Below are 22,202 nucleotides of genomic sequence, written 5' to 3'. Positions count from 1 at the left end.
ACTCTGTGACACAGGTTGAGCTGAAGCCACAGATCTTCTGTGCTATCTTTTCTAACACACATTTCCTTCTGTTTTTAGTTTAAAAAAGAAAGGTTTTCAGTTGCTTTTGTCTTCCCAGGAGGTAAGTAAACCAATCAGAAACAGAGTTTCTGTGCTTCGGTAATAGTGTTGAAGGCTGATAACAAGCCACCCAAAGCTGAACTCCAGAAAACCAGGTTTCTCTATATCCAAAGACAGCTTTTCTTTCAGCTACCAGATTGGGTTGTGAATAAAAATAGTTCTTGTCCTTTTATTTTACACTCATGATGAGAAATCACAAGTCATTTCTTGATAAGCTGTGCTATAAATTTCTACTCTGTGTCCCTGTTTTGGTATTCAAGAAAAATTACATTTTTCACATATTCTTCGAGATGCTAACAGGTCAACCTCAACACAGTTGAAGTTGTCTGAAACAGAAGACAAACATTGCAAAAAAAGCTTTTTTCTTCCTCTTTTTTTAAATTGTGTGCACACTGGGATTAACTGTATTGCTGGAAAAGCATCGAGAGTAATGGGCTTTTTTGTCCATCATTGTTTTGACATTTTGTTTATTTCTTCCGTTGGATTAATATTTGCTACGACAAGAAAATGAAATCTCAGTTCTACCGTGGTAAAAAACGAAGAGCCAGTGTCTGTCAGTGCCCCCAACTGTTCCTCATCATTTCAGGATTAACCCTGAGCCAGGGGATTGCTCAACTTTCAGTGAGATCAGTTCAACAAGCCACGTGTAAAAAGACATTGATTGAGAGGTCACCTTCCAGATAATTTCATTTGTAAATGCTCCATGATTTATGAGCGAACGTTCAAGAACTACTGCCTGATGTACCAGGAATTCTGTGTTTTATGAAAACCTATTCATTCCAAATCTGTTAAGCCTTTCCAAACATCCAGAGAATGGTTTCACTGTTGAAGGTGCATGTGACAGAATCTATCTGCACCTGTCTTCTACTACCGTTCCTGGACAGTGACAGAATTTTAAACCACCCACCAGAAATCTTTTCGGGTTTAACATTTCTCCATTTCTATAAACTTACGACTTGTCCACCTGAACTACTACAGATAGTTTGAAGACATCAACATGTACACTCCTCACCAGGAAGGAAGGTTGCTCTTCACCATTGGAATGGACTCTGGTATTTATAGTATTAGCTTCAGACTATGCCACGGGGAATAAAAGGATAGGAACATGTAGTTCTTAACTGCATCACAGTGTGTCAGTGATGACATTCAGGTGAACTTCATACACAGGCTGATGGCTATCCTAACCCCTGATTTGGTACAGAAACTGAGAGCTTTTTCATTCTGTTGTCAAAGTTTTATTATGTTCTGGGTATGAAAGGCATTGGATACATTTTTTTAAACTATGAGGTTTATTTTTCTAAATATGGGTTGATTGATGACTTGATTGGGGATGCCCTGAAAGAAAGTCTAAGTTTTCCCAATGTGAATCTTAAAGGATCGGAGAAGTTCATTTATTAAATTCTCTGTTGGGAGAACAAGACTGGTCTCCCCTGACACTTTATTATCTTTGATTTTTCAAAGGGCCTTGATTGGTGGTTGTGCCTCAGCTAGAATTTATGGAACTTTCATTGCTATATGGTTGGCATTTATAAAATCTGAAGTATCATAAATAAAGTTATTTATTTAATTATACTACCAGTCTTTTTTACTGGTCTGATTATTTGGTATATTCGTTAAAGCTGATTGTGTGAGAGTAAAACTAGGAGCTGAGCTGCTTGCTGCACTGAGCAAACAAATACTTTTGATGGCTGATGAACCTTTCCTTTAGGGTTTTGCTTAAATGAAGTAATAGATTATATTGGTTATTTTCTTTATGAAAATAAACTAGTTCTTCCAAGGAAGTTGAAAAAATTTGGTATAGATGTTGGTGTCCAGTCGATCTGACTAACCTCCCAGTGCTATAGCCCATAGTGAGGTGACCCAGGGCCAAATGCAGAGAGCCAGGACAGAGCTGGTCCTTTCCTCATGTGGTTCCTTCATTTGCAGAAGGAAACCCTGGAGTAAGGCAATAGAAGTGTATCATTTACAAGAAGAGGATTTGGATCCCCTGGTAGCTGATTTGAACTCTTTCAGTTTGGTGCCATTTAACTTTTTTTTTTTTTTTTTTTTTTTTTTTTTTTTTAACCAGACTGGTTTTCCACCTTTTCTCCTGCCCTTACAGACTTGCTGGCAGGTTCAGGGGCCAACAGTCAGTTGCTTGTCAGAGCTGGGAGGTCAGGAAGGAAGTTTCATCTTAAGGGAAGGTATTCTTTCTTGGCCATTGTCATATAATGGACCTTTCATTTGGAATTATTTTAGTACTAATTCAAAACCTTCCATTTTACCAAGAAGTGTGAAAAACCACGGCAACAAAAAGGACAAAATTTCTAAAGGTATACTTCTGAGATTTTGTCTTAATGTGAGCTGATAACTTTAGTTAAAAATGTTTAATTTACAACTAAGTTCAAGGCCCGATATCCCAGTGCTTCGGGTAATCTGTCCTGGCTATCTCTACCTTCTTCTTAGTCTTATCAATGATGCTGAAGGATTCCCTGTAACCTGTATTGCTCACCCTTTATTTTTCTAATGTTAGAAAAGGGCTTTCCTTCTCCACTATTCCTCTCTCCTTTGTACCAAAATTCTCTTGTACAGAGAATGCCTTTTGTTCCCCACTACCAAATACTCAGATCAGGCGTGGAAGTAAAATCCTAAGAATTGAGACAAGTGAAGAGAGGAAACATCACGCGGGCACTTTTTGTACCTGAAACCAAATAATATTTACTTTAGTTCTTTCCTATTGGATCCTGAATACATCTAAATAGGAAAACGTACTTATCGAGCCTTTTGATGTAATGACTTTTGGCCTCTATGGAATTGAGGCACCTTGGACTTGCATTCCCGTCATTAATGTTCTCTTTCACTGTTAATAATCTCAACCTGATGAAAAGGACTTTAAAGAACTGGACTAACCTTTTTGGTCTTCTAATACCTCATGTTTGGTCATTAGCCAGATATGATTTCTTGGAAATTGACCAAGTTTTCTAACTTGCTTTTGAGGATAAATGGCCATGTCTAGTATTACGCTGAAGTTGGTGGCAAATGTAATAACGAAAGGACAAATGGATTCTACTCAGAAAATTAAAATTATTATGTTCCATTCTCCTTTTGGGTTAGAGGTCATTTAGCCTGGTCTCTACAGAGACACAGAGCTTTTCATCATGGTCTTTATAAACTAATCTTGTTATTTTTTTTTTTTTATAAACCTACATATTCTTAAGCTTACATGGGAAAAGAAAATAAGGAAGGACTAAGTGACTCTTAAGGATGTTTATTGGATAAAAAGCTGAGACAAAGCTGAGCCACGTCTTGAAGGATCATTCTCATTTTTTTTTATACATAGTGTCTCACTTCAGTCCCAGAGTACTTGGCGTCAGTTCTGAATGCTCAGCTCTTAAGAGAGGGAGGGAAATCCATTCCAGTCACACTTCACCATGATAAAAGATGTTTCCTCATGAAAAATGCCAATACAGATTTTTAAAAATCTATTCCAAATGCACTTTCTAATTTTTTTTTTTAGCTTTTAAAATGGCTTCTTGGAACCAGATTTATTGTATTTGTACTTAATTTTTGTTCTCATCTAAATGTGCATTTTCTGACTGTATAGATGAAGCTTTGTTATGTAATTTAATAATAAATTAGAAATCTAAATGGTTGTGCCTGTGGTTGTTTGTATTGAAGCCACACCATCGAGGCAGTTTGCGATAGTGATTATGGAAACTTTATTGTTGATAAGTATTCCTCATAATGTCCTAAAGCCCGGGGTGAAGAAATACTGAGAAGCTGCCTATTACCTGTTGTTCAGACATCATATGACTATTCCACTGATAATTTAGCTCAAGGAATGAAGGAGAACCTCTTACCAAAATGAAACTTCAGAAGGTATGATTGGGAGTGTAAAATTGTAGAATTTAGGGGCTCCTGGCTAGCTTAGTCAGCATTCGACTTCAGCTCAGGTCATGATCTCATGGTTCGTGAGTTCGAGCCTTGTGTTGGGCTCTGTGCTGACAGCTCAGAGCCTAGAGCCTGCTTCCAATTCTGTGTCTCCTCCTCTCTCTGCCCCTCTCATGATCATGCTCTGTCTCACTCTCTCGATGATAAATAAACATTAAAAAAAAAAAAAGAAATGTCTTTAAAAAATTGTAGAATTTAGCAAGAGAAACCAGTTCTTACCCTCTCTAAATAATGACCTTTTATCCTATAGACCAGAACTGATTCTCTACCCCATCAGAGAATTTGAAAATCCCTCACCTTCTATTACCTCTCCAAGTCTTATTCATGTTTTCTTCATCTTTTTTTTAAATAACAGTATAATTGAGATAAAATTCACACACCATAAAATTCACTCTCTTAGGGTGTACAGCAGCACTGTCCCCATTAATGGTGACTCCTCACCCCCACTCTGTCCTTTTTATCTGACCAGACTCTTCTCACTATATGGCCACCCCAGTTTTTCCCTCTCATCCATTCACATGGCTTCTAAAGTACCCCCCTCTTTCTTGAGATCCTGACCTCTCTTTGGCTACTAGCCTTGTACGTTTGCACACCCACATAGACATACGTAGAGTCCAATACCACTCGTAGTGAGGTTAGCCGTCCCTTTCACAGATAAGGAGACAGGCCCAGAAGGATTAAGTAAAGCAAGCCCAGAGTGAACAGTAAAGCAAGGATTTGAATCTTGAGGGCTTTTTGATGCCAAATATCATGCTGGTTCCAGAAAGTATAACTTGTGCTGCATGATCACAGGAGAAGCTAGGAAAGAAAGAAGCACCAGTTTTGCCTCGTTTTAACAGTGACACATGTAAGTTTTATTAAAAGTCTTGTGGCTGGATTATTTTCAAGGAATGCTAACTATTGGTCAAGTGCTTAGTAAAGAGGACTCGTTCGTTAATCACTTCCTTTATGAGAACTAATATTTTGAAGTTGTAAAAAAAATGTTTTTTTAGTAACTTTAATTCAGGCCAAACTCAGCTCTTTGTACCTTCTAGTTTCGAACCCTAGTGGTCTTCCTGGAGATGGCCGAGGCCCAGCCGGACAGAGCACCTCAGCCCAGATCCTGAAGCCAGTGCCACCCACACTTGGCAGGGTTGCATTTTCCTTTCTAGGTGCAGTGGCTCTGATGGGCGGCCACTCCTGTTATCCTCTCCCCACCCCTTCCAGGATGAGACACCACTCCCTTAGACACACACTGTTGAGGTCTCCTCTGTGGGGATGGTGAGGTGGGAGGAGACACTAACCCCCTGAGGAGCTCATTCCCCTGATGCTCACCTCAGTACCTAGCACGCGGTAGGCATGAAGTGCTTGTCAACTAAATGGAAAAGGAATTCAAACAAACAAACACACTGCAAAGTTTTAGCACTAATTTGCTGTGTCTGGCAGCTCAGGACCCACATCCCAGCGCTGAGAGGTAGTCCCACCTGTGCCCTCTTGTCTCCATACAGCTCAGAGGAAGTGCCTCCCAGAATACCGTGGGATTTGCCCACCTCTTCGGATGGTGAAATACAGAGTCCCAGTCCTTCCAGGGCTCTCACTGGGGCAATTTTTCCCCTTGGGGACATTTGGCAGTGTCACAACTGGGGCGGGGAGGATGCTACTGGCAGTTCTCGGGTAGAGGCCAGAGGTGCTGCTAACTACCCTACAGTGCACAAGACAGCCACCGCCACCCTGGCAAAGAATCCTCCAGCCCCAAATGCCAGTGATGCCAGTGTTGAGAAACCCTGGCTCCAGCTGAATTCACGTTAAAGTTTAGTGTCCCTCCAGGGATGAAAATTACTCAAATCCGTCCCATAACCACTGACCCCCCCTTACCATCCTTGACTGGCTCCAACTGCTTATAGGACAAAGCTGGCCAACGTGATCTTCACTGCCCCTTGCCCTGCTTTTCCTTCCTACTTCTTCACCTCATCACTTCTTCAGCCCTACAACACACACATTTGCACCACCCCAAGTGGCTTGAGGTTCCAAAGACTTTGTAAAGTTCTGTTTTTGGAATGGCCTCCCTTCCAAGCCTTCCTGTGAGGCACTTCTTGTTTTAAAACCCTACCTGTGGGAAGGAACTGCTTCATGGGTATAGGGTTTCTTTTGGGGGTGATGCAGTGCTTTAGGACTACATAGAAGTAGTGGTTGCACAGTGTTGTGAAAGTGCTAAATGCTGTTAAGCTGTACATTTTAAGACTTGTGTTATGTGAATTTCACTTCAATTTTTTAAAAAAGAAAAACAAGCGCTACTTAAATGGCCTCTCCTCTGGGAAGACTTCCTGACTGCCCCTCCTCTGTGTCTCATTTTCCTTTGTGCTCCCACAACCTCTATCAGCAAACCTATTAGGCACTTGATCATTATTAAAGAAGAGAAAGAGGGAGAGGTGAGCAGAAGGATCCACTGTCCTGCATTATATTGGCTATAACACTGGGACATGACTGTCCTCAGATTCCATGGTCTCTTCGTTAACTGCTGCCTCACTGTTTTATGGCAGCTTAGTCCTTCTGTTTCCTTTTCCTTTCCCTATGACCAGTCAGGGAGAGGAGGTGCCACCATAAGGGATACCTCCTTTCTCACAACTATTTCAAGACAGTCCATTGTCAAAGAAAGCTTGGAACCAAAGAGTGAGTACAAACCAGGACTGCACTACCAGCTTATAGGAGTATAAGCATCAGGGAAATCCCACTTTGTGGAATTCAGAAAGCTGCTTGTCAGTCCTTTTTTTGTATGTGTATATTTTTTAATGTTTGTTTATTTTTGAGAGACAGAGTGCAAGCCAGTAAGGGGCAGAGAGGAAGATAGAATCTGAAGTAGGCTTCAGGCTCTGAGCTGTCAGCATAGAACCCAGGAACTATGAGATCATGACCTGAGCCAAAGTCAGACACTTAACCCACTGAGCCACCCAGGTGCCCCAGTTCTTTTAATCCTTGTGGGGACCATCCCTGCCATTCCAAAGCAGGCAGGACTTGAGCCAGTGAGAGAAATGGGGCAGTTTCATAGTATCTATCAAAATCATAGGTTAATATAACCTTTGACTAAGCAAATCTAAGAATCAGCCTTATAGGTGCAAAAAGATGTATAAATAAGGATGTTCATAGCAGCATTGACTGTAAAAGAAAAACTATAATTATCCTAAGTGTGCATCAGAGGGAAGATGCCTAATTATATAAATTGATATCATGGAATATTATTCAGCTGTTTAAAAGAATGCTCATTTACTAAGTCCTGATACGGAATGATCTCCAGGATATGTTAAGTGGGAAAAAATGATATGCATGTGTCACATACACATAATATATATTTTTTTTGTTTAAAGTTTGTTTTGAGAGAGAGAAAGAGAGCAAGCAAATGAGGAAAGGGCAGAGAGAGAGAAAGAAAGAAAGAATCCCAAGCAGGCTGTGCACCACCAGTGCAGAGCCTGATGTGAGACTGGAACCCATGAACCATGAGATCATGACCTGAGGCAAAGTCAGTTGCTTAACTGACTGAGCCACCCAGGTATCCCCAAAATATGTTTTTTAAAAACACTTTTGTTGGGGTGCCTGGCTGGCTTGGTCAGAACATCATGAGACCCTTGATCTGGAGCTCATGAATTTGAGCCCCATGTTGGAGGTAGAGATTACTTAAATAAACTTTAAAAAAACTACATTAAAAGTAAATACAGTAACACATTAAAAGGCATACAGTAAACTCCACATATTTAAAGTGAACATTTTGATCACCATAATCAAGATAGTGGACATATCCATCATCCCCAAAGGTTCCCTCATTCCCCTTTGTAAGTCCCTCCCTCTAACCCTTCCTCACACCCCATCCCCAAGCAGCCACTGCTCTGCTCTCTGTCATTACAGATTAGTTAACATCTTCTAAAAGTTTATAGAAATCGCATCATACAATATGCATTCTTTTGGAGTGGGTCCTCCTTCTTTCACTTAGCATAATTATTTTGAGATCTATCCATGTTGTTGTGTGTATGATGGACCATTCTTTTTTTCTTGCTGAATAGTATTCCACTGTATGAATGTACCACAATCTGTTTATCCACTTCTCTGTTGTTGGACATTTGGGTTGTTCCCAGTTTGGGACAATTACCAATAAGCCTGCTGTGAACATTTCATGTCCATGTCTATGGATGGGCAGGTATTTCCCTTTCTCTTAGGTAAATACCTAGGAGTGGAATGATTGGACCAATTGGCTAGTGTGTGTTTAACTTTTGCCAAGTTGATTTCCAAAGGGTACCATTTTATAATCCAGTCAGAGTTCCAGTTCATCCACATCCTCACCAACATTTGGTATAAGTCTGTTAAGTGTTAGCCATTCTCATAGGTTTGTAGTGATGTCTCATCATGGTTTTAGTCTACATTTTCTTAACAGCTAATGGTGTCATGTGTTTGTCACTCATGTATCTTTTTTTTGTGAAATGTCTGTTTAAATCTTCTCCTCACTTTTATGGGTTATTTTATGTGTGGAATGTCAGGAAAGATACTGGAGATGGTATGAGCAGCTACCTCTAGGAAACAGAATGAGCAAACTGGAGGCCATAGATGAGAAGGATTCTTATTTTCTTTCGCTGCATATACTGTATTTTATAATTGTTTATAGTCTTTTAAAAGGGAAATAGGCTGAGTAGAAAAATGTCAGTATTTAAAACATGTTTTTTAATGGATGGATGGAGATTGTTCTGTTTAGCCAAGATCACTTCAGAAACTCCACATTGGTAGAAAATTGGAACACTGAAGCATTAATGGAACCGTGAGCTTTTTACATGTTACATATTTATTTAATCATTTATGGTGGCATGCACATGGCAGTGATGCCATCTGGACCATGGCATCAAGCAGGGTTTGGCATTTATGTTTAAGTGAATATTGTTCTAGCTTTTTAATTTCCTCCCTCGTCCCTGCTTCCAGCCCTGCTTCCCACCTGGGACATGACTTCGATTTGTAGGTGTTCAGTAGGTAAGTGCCTCATCCAAGTTCATGTCCTTTTAAGAAGGCAATGGTGAATTAGTAAATGCTCTATCTTCTAAGACCTCTTTGTAACTATTCTGGTCCTACTCTTTGATCCAACCCACTAATCATAAAAATCTCACATAAACTAAAACTCACCTCCTAGGCTGGGCTGGACTCTATCAGATTAATATTTAACTCCAAGGAGGGATGGGCATTCGCCTTAAAGAAGTTCTTTATTCTAGGGAAGGAATTATATTGCTATCATTCTTTGAATGTCATTGATTGTACTGTGAAATTGTATTTCAGCCTAAAACCCTCTATTGAAAATGGGAAACTCTTCTGGACCAATTCATTGGTTCAGCCTCTGGGGGGGGTTGTACTTCTCTTTTCCTGACAAAAGAAATGTGTGTTTATTGTGTGGAAGTAAGGATCAAGTAGAAACATTCAAGGAAAATAAATATTACTGTTTCACCAATGAATATTCTATGATAGTGGCTAACACTTGAAATGTTTCTCATTCTGAAATATCTAAATACATGCATATTTTTTTAAGTTGGGATTATGTGGTACATACTATCCTGTAACCAGATTTTTTCATGTGCTAGAACATACATTTTCATACATGGCATATTTTGGAGTGGCCACACCAAGTTTTATTACGCAGACATCCAATTCCTGTTTGCTTAATTATGCAAATATAACCAACACTCTATTTTTTTCTATTTCTCTCTCTTTTTTTTAAGTAGGCCCCATGCCCAGTGTAGAGCCCAATGCAGCGCCTGAACGCACAACCCTGAGATTCAGACCCTAGCTGAGATCAAGAGTAGGACACCTAACTGACTGAGCCAACCAGCTGCCCCCCAAACACCCTATTTTTTAACTCTAAAATAGTTTCCAGTGCTTACCCCATTATGAATAACTAATCAATACTTGAATTTTCTTTTTAAAAATCTTGAAAGAAGTAAGCATTCTGCCAACACCCAAGACATCTGCTGCCTCTTGGCTTCTTTCTGTGTATTTATTTGTTTGTTTTTTGAAGTGGATGTAGTTGAACTCTCCAATTTGCCCTGAAGAATGTCGAGGCTGTTTCTCATGGGTATAAGAAAAAAAGATCCCAAGCAGGATATGCCAGAGTTGAAAGAGTAGCTAGCATTCACCCATTTAGAGTGGGCCAGGAATATTTTCATGGAAGCAGGGCTGCAGAGAGCTAAGTGACCTCCCCTGGAAGGTTCCTTTTAAAACTCTTAAGTCTCATGGACACCGCCTATTCTTTGGAACACTCCTCCTCCTATTTATTGGTTAATTACTGTGGCCATTCTCAATCCTTATTGCGTATCAAAATCACTTGGGAAAGGGATTTTAGTCTGTGTGTGTGTGTATGTATGCCAGATGTATCCCCAATATTGCTCCAGTGGACTTTGGGTGGAGCCCAGACCCTAGAATTTTGTTTTTAAGTTCTCTAGATGATTCGAACTTGAAGCCAGGACTGAGAACCTCTGCTTTTACGCCTTTTTATCCTCCAGTGGGGCTTGAGTTGCTGCCCTTGGTGCTAAATCTCTTTAAGCCACAGGCTGCTCTCAGGGAGTCCCCACTTCCCTCTGGACTCTGCCAAAGTCATAAGCAGCTGTTTCAGAAATGCTGATACATGGAGGAGATGGTATCCCAGCTCACTCCTAGTGATTAGGGTGAAAAGATCAGCATTTTGCTGCAGCTGCATCCACCTCCCTAGATAGCCAATTAGCCACAGAAACAGCAGACACTGCCTGAAGGAGCTCTTTCAGGGCTGAGCTTTTAATGCCCAGAAGCACATTAGATAGGTAAACAATACTATATTCACGTCAGGAAGACCATCTTGCTTTGGGTTGCAGTATTTAGTTTTTGGAGAAAGGGGGCCTTGCCTTAGACCTGGAACTTGGTAGCACCTGGATAGATGGAGAAGAGGAAGGAGCATGGCTGGTGTTCTGGGGACACAGCTGTCTGTGGAGGAGGGAGCATTAGACCCAGAGTGACAAGATATGGGTTTGAATCTCTACTTTTGCCTAGCAGCAGGACCTTGCAGTTTATCCAGCTAATGGTCGATTCCTTCTTTATAAAACGTGGATACAGCTGGGCACCATAGTTCTGTCATAATTGTGCTCTAATTATGTTGTCAGAATTATGGGAGGTAAAGTTTATAAACATGTCAGAAAATCCAGGAGTGCAGGGCTGACCTTACAGAGAGAGATTTTTGTGTTTGTGCTAATGGTCAGAAACCCGGCCTCTTATTCTTCTTTAGTCCCCACTCTTGCTGATGGGGGGCATGGAGAGAATACTCAGGGAGGGGCTGGCAGCCATCTTCAGTAATGATAAGAGCAGTTAAGGGGAAGAAATATGAGATGTATTCTGTGAAATAGCAGGGGATAGGCAGATGGAACCCAGCAATCAGTATAACAAGCCCTCCAGGCGATTCAGATGCACACAGACAACTGAGAACCATCACTCTGGAGTGTTCCGTTGTATGAATACCCACACTGTATGTAGCCATTCTACTATAGATGCATAGTTTTTACTTTGGAACTGTTACAAATTGTGCTGCCTTGAACATTCTTGAACATGGGTTTTGGGACAAATATATACACTTTTCTGTTGGTTATTTAACCCTAGGAGTAGAAATGGTAGATTATAGGTTATACATATATTTAGCTTTAGGGTATACTGTCACAGTTTTCCAAAGCGATTGTACCAGTTTCCATTCCCACCAACAATGCATGAAGATTCCAGTCCTTCCATATCCTCACTGACACTTGGTTGTCAGTATGAATTTGCATATGATCCAACAATTCCATTTCTGGGTATATGCCCAAAAGAATTGAAATCAGGGTCTCTAAGAGTTATGTGTATACTGATGTCCATAGCATTATTCACAATAATCAAAATGTAGAAGCAACCCAAGTATCTATTGATGGATGCATGGATCAGCAAAATGCAGTTTGTATGCACAGTGGAATATTACTGAGCCCTAAAAAGGAAGCAAATCCTAACACATGCTACAACATGGATGAACCTTGAGGACATTATGCTAAGTGAGAGAAGCCAGTGACAAAAATAAATACTGTATGATTCCACTTATATGAGGTACCTAGAACAGTCAAATTCTTAGAGACAGAAAATAGAATAGAAAATAGGTGGTTGCCATGGATTAGGAGGAAGGGGCAATATGGAGTTAGTGTTCAATGGATACAAAGTTTTAGTTTGGCAAGATGGAAGGAGTTCTGGAGATGGTCGGTGGTGATGGTTGCGTCAAAGTATGAGTGTTCTTACTGAACTGTATGCTTAAAAATGCATAAGGGGGAGGGCACCTATGTGGCTCAGTCAGTGGAGTGTCCAACTCTTGACTTTGGCTCAAGGCATGATCCCAGGGATGTGGGATTGAGCCCCACATCCGGCTCTATACTGAGCATGGAACCTGCTTAAGATTCTCTCTCTCTCTCTCTCTCTCTCTCTCTTTCTCTCTCTCTCTCTCTCTCAAATAAATTAAAAACTGAGTAAGGTGGGTGCTTGCTTTGGCAGTACAGAGACTAAACTTGGAATAAGAGAAGATTAGCATGGCCCCTGTGCAAGGATAACATGCAAATTCTTTTTTTTTTTTTTTCATTTTTTTCTTTAAATGAGTAAGAGGGGCACCTGGGTAGCTCAGCTGGTTAAGCATCCGACCCTTGTGATCAGCTTAGGTCATGATCTCACAGTTCATGAGGTCAAGCCCTGCATCAGCCTCTGCACTGACAGTGTGGAGCCTGCTTAGGATTCCCTCTCCTCTCCTCTCTGCCCCTCCCCTACTCATGCTCTCTTAACATAAATAAAAATTTTTTAATGAATAAGTAGTAAGTTTTATGTTACATGGATTTACCACAATTAAAAGTGAAGAATTAACACTGTGGACTTAAAACTGATTGAGGAGAGATTCTCTGCTGTCAGAGTAGAAGCCAAAGATGTCATTTTTATTCCCCATTGGTCATGGCTGTGTATAATAACAGTAATTTCAACACTTATAAACCTTTGTTTTCTGATCTGTAAAATGGGAAAACTAATTCCTACTTAAAATAGGTTGTCACAGGGATCAAATGAGATAATACGTGAAAGCAAGTAGTACATAGTAGATATTCAGTAAATGTCAGTAGACTGATTTGTTCGTGTAAAATAGAACTTCTGGGAGTCGAATAGAGGATCTCATGACTTTTCCCCAGGTAATTGGCATTAAGGGGCATTTGGGTGGCTCAGTCAGCTAAGCATCTGACTTTGGCTTGGGTCATGATCTCAAGGTTCATGAGTTTGAGCCCCACATTGGGCTCTATGCGGACAACTCAGAGCCTGGGGGAGCCTGCTTCAAATTGTGTCTCCCCCTTTCTCTCTGTCTGTCTGTCTGTCTCTCTCTCTCTCTCTCTCTCAAAAATAAGTAAACATTTTTAAAAGTGTTTTGAAAAGAATGAGTCTGGGGGCACCTGTGTAGTAGGTTAAGCTTCTGACTCCAGTTCAGGTCATGATCTTATGGTTCAAGCTCCACATCGGGCTCTCTGCTATCAGCAAAGAGCCCACTTCAGATGTCTCCCTCTCTCTCTCTGCCCCTCCCGCTGCTCTCTCTCAAAAATCGATAAACTTTAAAAACAAAATGAGACTGGAGTTTTTGGTGAAAGTGAAAACCTGCAGTTCACTATTTAACTCATCTGTGTGCTCTATCTACTCTCTGTTAGCCATCTGTAAAGAGGGTGACTTCTTCATGTCTGTGCTCTCCAGTCACATGTCCATGTCCCCAGATGAAGGGTTTTCTTAATTTCTGCCTGACTGAAATCCTCCTTTGAGGAGGGAGAAGGCTCAAGGGAGGTGGTTTTACTTCCCTGCAGAACCGGGTATTCTGAGAATGAGTCTCCAGGGCTCAGCTTCCCCCAAACACACCTTCCCCCATCTCTGGAGCCCCTGATCTGCCCTGGGGGAAATTCCTCTGAGCAGAGAGAGCATCCTGAGACAAGGGACTCTCAGAACTACAGCCTGCCAGGGGATGGGTTTCTCAAGGAGGCTCCTTGGGCAGGCAAGACTTTGCCCTTGATGTGGTCAGGGTTAGCCCTGGGTCCAGAACAGGGCTGGAGGAAACTCTTAGGAGAAGACTCCTCAGAAACCCCAGAAACATGAGCAGCAACCTCTCATTCAAATGATGGTTTGGTCTGTGAAATTAAATCCAGACCAGATCTAGTCTTCTGGCTTTGTCAGTGCCGATGGCTGTGGGTGACCAGCAAGAAGCCTGACAGCATCTGAGGAGGCAGCTGGAAAGAGCCCGGATTTGGGGGACAGAAAGACCTACGTGGGATTTTAAAATTACAAACTGTCAGAAGCTGTTCTGTTGGATCACACTTGTGAACTGCTGCTGGTGGGAGACAGCAGATGCAAAAGTCATCTCAAAAGCCGCTCTGTGATATTTTTTGGTTTGGAAAGCAAAGACCCAGAAAGATGTGGAAATTTATTATTTGTTTTTGAAGTTTATTAATTTATTTTGGGGGGGGAGATAGAATCCCAAGCCTGATGTGGGGCTCAAACCCACAAACTGCGAGACTATGACCCAAGCTGAAACCGAGAGTTGGACGCTCAACCAACTGAGCCACCCAGGCGTCCGAAATTTATTTTCAATTAGCAAGTACAATTGATAGATTTCTTTTGAAGTGGTGAAGAAGTTGGTGAAGTATTACCATCTCCTGCCTTAACTAAAATTTCCCACAATTCTCTAAAATGTGTTTTACAAACCTATAGCTTTCCATACATGAAACCAGCCTGAAAGCAAGAGAAAGATCGCCAAGTTTTAAATTCCTGAATCTTTGCTTCAGTTAATTAATCAGCTAACCACACCTCTTTGCCAGATCCAACCTTGTGAAACCCATTTTATTATCAGCACAGACTAAGTCTTTTGATAGACCAGTATTCAAATGAAAAGGACATTGAAGTCCCTGAGATGTGCTTCAGAGATTTTAAGTCAAAAGCTGCCTTAAAAATGTAACTCATATCTCTGATTTGATTTTTTTTCCTAAAAGATGAAGCTTTTATCATTATGTCTGTAGTTCCAGATCTGACTCCACTGCTGGCCAGCTGCAAGACCTTGAACAAGTTCAATTAACCTCAGATTTCTGTACAAACAACCCTGAGGAGTTAGGAGACATAGTCCTCACATGGGGCAGATGTGTGACTCTGACATCACCGTCATCAGACCACCTTACCTGTTTCCCTGTCCAGAGCCACCCTCTCTCCTCCCATCCACCACAACTGCATGAAGCACATGAAGAAATTGGCATACAAAATAACATGAACTGGGTGATCGCAATGAGTGAAAGTCTACATGTTGCCCTGGATCCATTAATTCATCAGATAGTCAGTGAAGAAGCTCCCATGTGCCCAGACTTTTCCTGGGCCCTGGGCATTGGCTGTTTACAAGACAGACTTAAGACAGACTTTTTCTTGGGCTTCTGTGCAACCCAACCTGTATACACTGTGTACATACAACCAACAAAACAAAAGCCCAACAACAAATGCTAAAAAAAAAAAAAAAAAAGACATTGGCGCACCTGAGTGGCTTAGTCAGTTAGAGATCCAACCCTTGATTTCGGCTCAGGTCATGATCTCACAGTTTGTGGGATCGAGCCCCACATCGGACTCTGCGCTGGGCGTGGAGCCTGCTTAAGATTCTCTCTCTCCTTCTGTCCTTCCCCCACTTGTCCTCTTTCTGTTTCAAAATCAAAGAAAGAAAAAAAAGAAACAAAGAGACATTTAAGATTGCAGTGGTAGAGAAATAGTAAACAAGCAAACAAATGAACAATATGAATTCAGAGGCTGAATGTGAAAGAGAGTGAATAGAGCGATTTCAGAACATTTTTCTCTTGTTTATTACACTTTTTGCATTTTCCAATTTGCCACAGTGGAGTATTAGTTTTGTAATCAGAATGAAATGAAGGAAGGAAGAAACCACCACTCCACATTCCGGGAAGTCACCCAGAGGGAGCACAAGGGGGGCCATACATACCCAGCAGTGGAAGGGGGGTGCTGGTAAGAGGCATTTTTCCCTGTGTCCCCCACCTGTTATTCTGTCATCATTATAACTAAACCTGCTGCACAGGGAGCAGGAGTCGGTCTCCTCGGTGCGTGTTTACCTCCTGACTGTTTAACCAGCTCAAGAGCAGCTCCCAAGGGCCATGATCAAAACATGAGTTCATCGCACTTGGTTCCTCTGGGAGGGGGAGCCGACCCAACCTGGAACCCTGTGTCTCCCTCTCCGGGGAGTGTCCTGAGACCCTAGAGGGAGCCTGGCTTGGGACTTCCCTCAGCTTCCCAAAGACCCCAACAGATTGGATGGGTTTGGGGAGAGCTGTGAGGTCTTTTGTGGGGCATAGAAAACACCACAGGCCCATCCAGATTGAATCCCATTACGTGGACTTTCTAGCATCCCACTTGTTCCTTACATGGACATCTTGCTACAGCCACAGGCCCTCAGAAAGTTTAGCAGATGGAGGAAGGGACTCTGAGCTCAGTAGGGGAAGGAGAACTCACCGGAGGTATCTGCCTCCAGCTGGAGTAATGGGAGGGCAGGATTCCGGCAAAGGGAAACTGGGCCAGGGGCTGAGAGATTTGAGACAAGAGCCAGACGGAAGCATCCAGTTCTAGGGTGACGGCCAAGAGTAAGAATTGAATCCAAAGCAAAGGTTGGAAGAAGTGAATGCTGGAGAGGCCCCTGGAGGCGATGCTGGTGCCAAGAGAGGGAGGTTTTCTGGAGACCCACCCAGTCGGTTCAAGGAGAGAGAGAGGTTCTAGGGGCTTCCAGCCCCTCTGAAAATACCCACCCCATCCCACCCATGTTGGGCCAGTTTTGTGTGTCCCTTCAGTCAGGAGAGGCTGGCACGTGTAGGGAGACAGTTTTGAGGGAAATTGAAAGTGCCAGCTACTTACGTCTCTGCCAGGCCCAGCTACCGCGCAGAGAGCCCTTAGCTGAGCCCTGTTACTATAAGGCGACTCGCTGTGTATTCAAAATAAATTCCTTCTTGGAAGCCTGGAAGAAGAATTCTCAGGTATTTCCACTGATTGCTTCAGCTAATGGATTATGGGGCAGATTCTTCCTCCCTCCAAAATTAAAGTATAAATTGTGAAAGTAATACAGAAATAAGTGCTCGTTGTAAGATGTTGAGGATAAAAGGTATATGGGATAAAAACGGAAAGGCTGTCTTTGTCCCCTCCCCAGTGTCACCCCCACCCCCACCCCAAGGGTGACTGCTGATTTCAATCTGGGGAACATAACTTGTATTGTTTTTATGTTTAAAAAAATTGTTAAAGAATGAAGATTGCACGGGCCAGGGAGCACCAAGTTCTGTGGAAGAGGGGTGCTCACGACATTCGTGGAGCCTGAGAGGCCCTGGGACACTGGTCCTCGCGCCACACACGGTCCTCCCGCTCACTGCACCCCTGGGAGGGTCCCAGGAAGACCAGATCTCCTCTCACCCAGAAACCCGTCCTCTTACAGGCAACTGTGCTCAAGGGGATTCTTGCTAAAACATCCTTGAGGAGCTACAATTCAAAGCAAATTAAGAAACACATAGAAGAAAAATCTCCATCCAATGAAAACAAGTAGAGAAACTCCGAAGACATGGCAGGACACTGAGGCAAGAATGTGGTTTGATCGACCCCCAGCCACCCACCTTTCCAGCTCCTGATTACTGCCTCCCACTTTGCCCTGGCGAGCAAACACAATGGGAAAAAGAGGCTTCTGGCTGAGGGTCCTGGTAGCCTATTGGTGCCAGGAGCCAAAAAGAAAGTCAAGGCCGGGGCGCCTGGATGGCTCAGTCGGTTGAGCGCCTGACTTTGGCTCAGGTCTTGATCTCACAATTCGTGGGTTCAAGCCCTGCGTCAGGCTCTATGCTGATAGCTCAGAGCATGGGGCCTGCATTGGAGTCTGTGTCTCCCTCTCTCTCTGCCCCTCCCCCACTCATGCTGTTTCTCTCTGTTTCAATAATAAATAAACATTTAAAAACATTAAAAAAAAAAAAAGAGTCAAGGCAACTTAGAGACCTATCCATCCTTGCCAGGGGTCCCCCAACAGTCAGGTCTGGTCAGCCACATGGCCCTGGGGGCTTCCTTTTGTAGCCCCACCTGCCAGCATCTCTCTTCCCAGCCTCTCTGTTTGCCATGGTGACCAGCCAGCTGCCCCTGTGGGGAGGCAGGGCTCTTCCCGGGAACCCCTGCCCACTGCTCCAAGGAGCAGTGAGATCCAGTGAGGCCTCAATAGCAAAAGCTGCTCCTAGAGCACTTTCAGACTTCCCTCCCCCAATGCTTAAGCCCTCTTGTTAAACTATAGGCAGGAAAAGAAAGAGGAGAGACAAAACAGGGCCCTAAGTGCCCAGCGATGGGAGAAAAGATAAATAAATAATAAGTGATGGTTTATACATATTATACAGCCGCTGAAAAGGATGTTCACAGAGCATCTTTAATAACATAGGGAATAGCTCGACTCTGCAAATCTAAAGTAGGTATGCAAGAAAGTGCTCCTCAAAGAAAGGGCTTGGCAGTGCATTAATTTTAGGAAATACCTCATCTCTGTCTTCTCTTGGAGATTTGTGTTGCATGTCAGCATATTCAAGGCCCTGAGAAGTCTTCCAGTCAAGCATCTGTATTTAGCCTTATTTAATTCAGTGTTTTCTTCATCTACTTGATAATAGAGCCCTTTCCTGTAGACCCCTTTCCCAGCCACAGGGCGGAGACATGTCACCACGCCTGCCTCATTGTCTCCCTACTGGGTGGTAACTATGTCTCTAGCAGAAGGTTGGCTCCCCACACCTCCCTGGAGGCCCCAGGAGCTCTTTGATGTAGAGGTTGCATTTCCTCCCTCCCCTCCTCACCACTGGTGCCCACCCCATGGCCTGGCACATGGGAGTTTGTGGTAACACAATTTGGAATTAGAGTCTGTGTTCATCTCCAATGTAGACACTGATGATCTGACTTTTCCCTCCTTCTTATGATGGGTTTTATCGTCATAGGATGAGCAATCAATCGTCTGCTTCACTGTCATTAATTTACCTGTAATAAGGGAGTAATCGACTGCCAGGCAGGAGCCAGGTGCACTAACCAGCCTTCCTGACATTGCTATATGATGAGCCCAGCACTTTCCCACCTGGACCTTGGCCCATGCCAAAAAACAAAAAACAAAAAACAAAACCCAAAAAAAACATCAACAAAACTATTCTCAGCCATGGAAAGTAATATATTGAGTGGGTTTAGAGCAAGGGTGGGCAGACTGGCCCATGGGGCAATTCCAGTCCAGTGCATGCTTTTGTAAATAAAGTTTTATTGGATCCTGGCCATACTCAATCCTTTCTGTATTATCTATGGCTCCTTTAGGGCTCCTACCTGACCCCTTACAGAAAAAGTTCGCCAATCCTCAGTTTAGAGGAGCTTTCAAGTTTTATTTACGATTCACCTTAGGTCATAAGGAAAGTTCTGTCAAGTCTGATGGAATATTGCAAATACTGTTTCAAAGCAAGAAAAAGCACCTGTACTCTTCAGTAATTACTAACTGCACATAGTAGTAGTGATAATAATAATAATAATAATAATAATAATAATAATAATGCTGGTTTTCATGTCATTCATCTTAGCTGTTTGTTTTCTTGCCCTCGGGAAAATGAAAGCAGTTGAGCAATAAGAAGTAAGCATCTGCTTCTGATAGCCCAGTGAGAAGGAAGGTCCTGATTCTGGACAGACAGTGTAGTTGGGAACAGGCTGCAGGCTCCACTTAAGACAGAAACCAGAAACAACAAACTTTTTCAAGGATGGCGTCCTGGTGGCTCAGTTGGTTAAGCGTCCAACTTCGACTCAGGTCATGATCTCACAGTTCATGAGTTCGAGCCCCCATCAGGTTCTGTGCTGTGAGATTCTCTGTCCTCCTCTGTCTCTGCCCCTCCCAACTCATGCTTTCTCTTTCTCTCAAAATAAATAAACTATTAAAAAGGAGAAAGGATGGCGTCCTGGATGCAGGCAGCAGCTCCCAGATCTCCTGTGATCAATCGGGTCCTCCCCACCTGTCTGCTCCCACCCCACCCCCAACCCCCCGGTCAACAGCATGGTGTCCTCTCTGGCCATCCCAGACCTCTCTGGGAAAGGGAGAGACATCTGAACTGACCAACCTTAAGTTTCTGCTACCAGGACAAATGGGGGCAAAGGAGAAATTGTGTCTCTTGTACAACTGAGTTTGGCCTAAGATGATAATGCTGTACATCACCCTTCATAAATCATGGGTGTTGGGGCACCCATGATCTCATGGTTTGTGAGATTGAGCCCCGAATCAGGCTCTGCGCTGGCTCTGTCTCCCTCTCTCTCCCCCTCCCCCCTCCCTCCCTGCCCCCCCCCCTCTCTCTCTCAAAATAAATATTTAAAAATAAATAAATATGTGTTAAATGGAACTGGTGAACAGAACTGAGCCGGAGATCCGGAGAGTCAGGGATGAGCTGAAGGACTCCAATCTTTGCAATCTCTGAAACTGTAGTTTGGGAAAGACTGGTCAGAGAGGAAAAATCCCTGGACGGATCCTGAATAATTCTTTTGATGCTCCTCCCTACACACCCACCTCCTGCCCTCCCGCTGCCTACCCCACCCCCCTGAGGCTTGGACTGCACCCCACCCCAAAGAAGCTTCTCCATCATCCTGCACTCACCCATGCCCACCTGGTACCCTCAGCCCTTTCCCAAGACCTTGATGGCAATGAAAGGAGCCACCATTTATTATAAATAGCATCAAAAACAATAAGGGCTACTGTTTCCTGAGCAAGGTGACATTGGGACCTTCTCGGGCATAGTGGCATGATGATCCAGCCAGTCAGAGAGGATAAAGGGTTCAGTGTGTGGACTCAGGCCCAGTGTGAGTCCCAGGTGACCAGAAGCATGGTCAGGATGGGTCATCTGGCTCCTGGGGCTGAGGGCAGCTCTGTACCCAATTAAGCCAGATTCAGGGCCACCCCAAACGTGTGCAGGGCTTTTTCTGGGCCTGCCCAAGACAGGAGGAGAAACTTGAGATTCAGCAGGGCCTCCCAGGAAGCCCATTAAGCAAAGAGGAGTAAACCCTGAGCCCGGAGGTGGGAGGAGGCTGGATGCCTCCAATTTGTACTTCTCAGTGCTTCCTTCCCCTGATGAATTATTCATGCCCATGGCCAGGCAGCACATCAATAATGCAGGAGGCCAAAGTCCTGACAGAGCCCAGTGTTCAGCTGACCGGCTCTGCCCCAGGCTCCCAGGAGGGACTCTCTATAGCCCTCCCTCAATGAAGTGGTGTGCACAGGCCTCTGCTCCCCAGTCAGTTGCTGAAATTCTTCCTGGAAATCAGCTGTCCCCAGGGCTCCAGGCTGGGAGCTGGGCTGCAAACATACCCAGGAAGGGAACGTTTTTACAGTTTCCATACCTCCTCTGCCTGGAGGGGCCCCTGTGGCCCTCAACACAAAGGAACCATATGGACTGATCCAGCTCTGGGAGTAGAAATTCCTGTCACAGAATAAGGGGGCAAGAGAGACCCTCCCCCCTTCCTCCAGGGCCCTGAGTCTGGAGGGTAGAGACCCAGGAAAGCCAGAAAGTTCATTCTGGTTGGAAGTAGAAGCTTCCATCCAAGCAGCAGTTTTAAGACACCTGTTTGACTCTCTGGTCCCTAGCAGGTTCCAGCAGGTCTGTGGTGGGGCCCAGAGGCTGGGAAAGTTTCGCACTTCCTTAGGAATGCTGCTTTGGGGGCACACCCACCGTGACCTTCTGACTGCCTCCCACCCACACACACCCCCTCCTCACCGGCCTCCTCTGAAAGGGCTGCAGCCTCCCTGGTAAACACTGGGAAGCATGGTGCAGACCTCTACTGCTAGGAAATGCCATACTTACCTGGGGTTTCTCTCTTTGTCCTTCTCCTTGTTTCTTAGTATTGCCTAGATTTTCTCAGTTTGTTACAATGGATCCTTGCAGTAAGAAAGAAACCCAAATCACTGTTACTTTTGCAAGGGAGATCCACTGGAGAAGGGGTCCTTCAGGCATCCGCCCAGAGCGGATGTAATGTGCAAAGAAACTGCCTTGATAAAAAGTAGATACTCTCCATAAAGGTCAGGGCATGGCCCCGAGTTTCTGCATTTTTGCCAGCTCCTGGTGTTGTCC

At 43.6% G+C, this 22,202-nt stretch overlaps 1 protein-coding gene and 1 pseudogene across 2 annotated transcripts in view; both read left to right on the top strand.

The window, feature by feature from the left end:
• The window catches only part of GOSR1 (golgi SNAP receptor complex member 1), a 73,894-nt gene that overhangs the window by 43,404 nt on the left and 8,288 nt on the right, over positions 1-22,202 (top strand). Inside the window, exon 10 of one of the 2 annotated variants that reach the window (XR_003904423.1) lies at positions 15-1,692. The exons of the other annotated variant lie outside the window; for it this stretch is intronic. The gene's annotated coding sequence lies outside the window, so the exon portion shown is untranslated. Of the gene's footprint in view, positions 1-14; positions 1,693-22,202 lie in introns of those variants that run through there. 2 annotated transcript variants of the gene reach the window in all.
• Positions 12,561-12,658, top strand: LOC115283089 (annotated as a pseudogene).

Source organism: Suricata suricatta, chromosome 17 (assembly GCF_006229205.1).
Source record: "Suricata suricatta isolate VVHF042 chromosome 17, meerkat_22Aug2017_6uvM2_HiC, whole genome shotgun sequence".
NCBI classification, from domain to species: domain Eukaryota; kingdom Metazoa; phylum Chordata; class Mammalia; order Carnivora; family Herpestidae; genus Suricata; species Suricata suricatta.
Note: the sequence above shows the minus strand (reverse complement) of the source record. Positions and strands in the feature narration are given on the sequence as shown.